General features: G+C 62.0%; 1 non-coding gene across 1 annotated transcript; it reads right to left on the reverse strand.

Moving 5' to 3' along the window:
• Positions 1–2,133: 2,133 nt before the first annotated feature.
• On the reverse strand, positions 2,134–2,287 carry LOC137307915 (5.8S ribosomal RNA). Its single transcript, XR_010959312.1, has one exon. It is a non-coding gene; the product is annotated as a 5.8S ribosomal RNA (ribosomal RNA).
• Between the last annotated feature and the right edge of the window lie 213 nt (positions 2,288–2,500).

A 2,500-nucleotide genomic window follows, 5' to 3' on the forward strand; every position in this document is an offset into this window, starting at 1 on the left:
TCGTTTCGGCCCCAAGACCTCTAATCATTCGCTTTACCAGATAAAACTGCGTGTGTACGAGCACCAGCTATCCTGAGGGAAACTTCGGAGGGAACCAGCTACTAGATGGTTCGATTAGTCTTTCGCCCCTATACCCAGGTCGGACGACCGATTTGCACGTCAGGACCGCTACGGACCTCCACCAGAGTTTCCTCTGGCTTCGCCCTGCCCAGGCATAGTTCACCATCTTTCGGGTCCTATCACGCACGCTCGTGCTCCACCTCCCCGACGGAGCGGGTGAGACGGGCCGGTGGTGCGCCCGCCGCGCGGGGCGGCGGGATCCCACCTCGGTCGACCCGCGCCGACCTTCACTTTCATTGCGCCCTGGGGTTTCGGGACACCCTTTGACTCGCGCACGTGTTAGACTCCTTGGTCCGTGTTTCAAGACGGGTCGGGTGGGTCACCGACATCGCCGCGGACCCCTGGCGCCCGCTCGTGGCTCTTCCGACTCGGCGGCAGGACGCGGTCAGGGCGCACTGAGGACAGTCCACCCCGGTTGACAGTCACACCGGGAGCACGGGGAGCCCGTCCCCCCCCCACTCGCGAGGGGGGGGGAAGGCGCGGCAGCGGTCACTTCCCTCGACCCCGGGAAACGGCGAGGCTGCTGCCGGGGGGCTATAACACTCGCCGCCGGAGCGACGAGCCACCTTCCCTCCGGCCTTCCCAGCCGACCCAGAGACGGTCGCGGCGCACCGCCGACGGAGGAAATGCGCCCGGCGACGGCCGAGCCCGCGCGAGAGACGGTCCCTGCAAAGGAGATCCGCCGAGCCCCGCGCGACCGACCTCATCGCCGAGTTGAATCCTCCGGGCAGACTGCGCGGACCCCACCCGTTTACCTCTTAACGGTTTCACGCCCTCTTGAACTCTCTCTTCAAAGTTCTTTTCAACTTTCCCTTACGGTACTTGTTGACTATCGGTCTCGTGCCAGTATTTAGCCTTAGATGGAGTTTACCACCCACTTTGGGCTGCATTCACAAGCAACCCGACTCCAAGAAGACTCGATCCCAACGAGCCGGGGGCCGCTACCGGCCTCACACCGTCCACAGGCTAAGCCTCGATCAGAAGGACTTGGGCCCCGGAGCGTCGTCGGAGAAAGAGGTCTTCTATACGCCACATTTCCCGCGCCCGCCAGGCGAGCGGGGATTCGGCGCTGGGCTCTTCCCTCTTCACTCGCCGTTACTAGGGGAATCCTTGTTAGTTTCTTTTCCTCCGCTTAGTAATATGCTTAAATTCAGCGGGTTGCCACGTCTGATCTGAGGTCGTAGGCAGAAAAGCACATAGGCGCCGGCCGGTTGCTCCCGGCACCACCGTAGGCACTGTAACCGCCCGCGCGGAAGCAGTTACACGCGCACGCACACGTGGCTTGCTGGGAGACCGGGCTCGGCTCACACCGTGCCGTAAGTCCCGATTACGAGAGAGCGAGCCAGAGGGACCGGTGGAATGGCGAAGGGTCAGTGGCTGCAGCGTGGCAGGAAGCAGCAGAAGGCACGGAGCGGTTGCCAGCTTGGAGAATAACGGGCAGCAGCGACCGAGGAGCGAGGCAGGCTGCACCGAACTAGAACGCACGAACGGCAGGAGGCAGAGTCAAGCGGGCCGCGTGTGGAAGGACAGCAAAGTCCAGCGCAACACGCAGCGACGCAGCGACTCTGCAAAACCACCGACGCGCGAAAAAGCCAGCACAGCACCCTCACCCCCCCGTGTCTCTGCGTCAAGCTATCCTCGGCCAACACCGACCGGGACGACTACCGACGAACCGAGCTGCGACCAAAGGCACCCACGAGAAGCTAGCTTCTTCGCTTTTACCAATTCACCGAACGATCTCTGCTCTGCACTCCACAGAGAGACAACCCCCGCTCTGTCCTCGGCGAGGCCACACCAGTCCAACAGCGACGCGGTCAATCGTTTTGCAACCCACTGACAGCCGCGCTGGAAAGGCCGGCGCCCGCAGCAAGGACCTAGGGTCGAACTCTCCCGAGGCGGAGACTCCGGGTCTGCACTTAGGGGGACAAAGAGGAACAAGGCCTCTGCGACACCCCAGCGGCGCTCCCGCCTTTCTAAACCCGGAGGCAAGGCGAGTGCGATTGATTTGTCAAGCGACCCTCAGACAGGCGTAGCCCCGGGAGGAACCCGGGGCCGCAAAGTGCGTTCAAAGTGTCGATGATCAATGTGTCCTGCAATTCACATTAATTCTCGCAGCTAGCTGCGTTCTTCATCGACGCACGAGCCGAGTGATCCACCGCTAAGAGTTGTACGTTTTTGTTTTCGGCTTGGTGTTTCATCCCCCTGAGGGCCAAACCTGGACCGCCCAACGCTCTACACCTCCGGCAAAAGGAGGGCAGAGCCCCAGCCTGGCACGGCCCCAACATCGTGGTAAGCATCACCAGTCGATCATCAAGCGAGACAAGGGTTTCACCGAGATTTTGTGGTCAGGGCGCTCGCGAGGTGACGCGGGTCAGAGAAA

This window comes from Heptranchias perlo, unplaced genomic scaffold (genome assembly GCF_035084215.1).
Source record: "Heptranchias perlo isolate sHepPer1 unplaced genomic scaffold, sHepPer1.hap1 HAP1_SCAFFOLD_1154, whole genome shotgun sequence".
NCBI classification, from domain to species: domain Eukaryota; kingdom Metazoa; phylum Chordata; class Chondrichthyes; order Hexanchiformes; family Hexanchidae; genus Heptranchias; species Heptranchias perlo.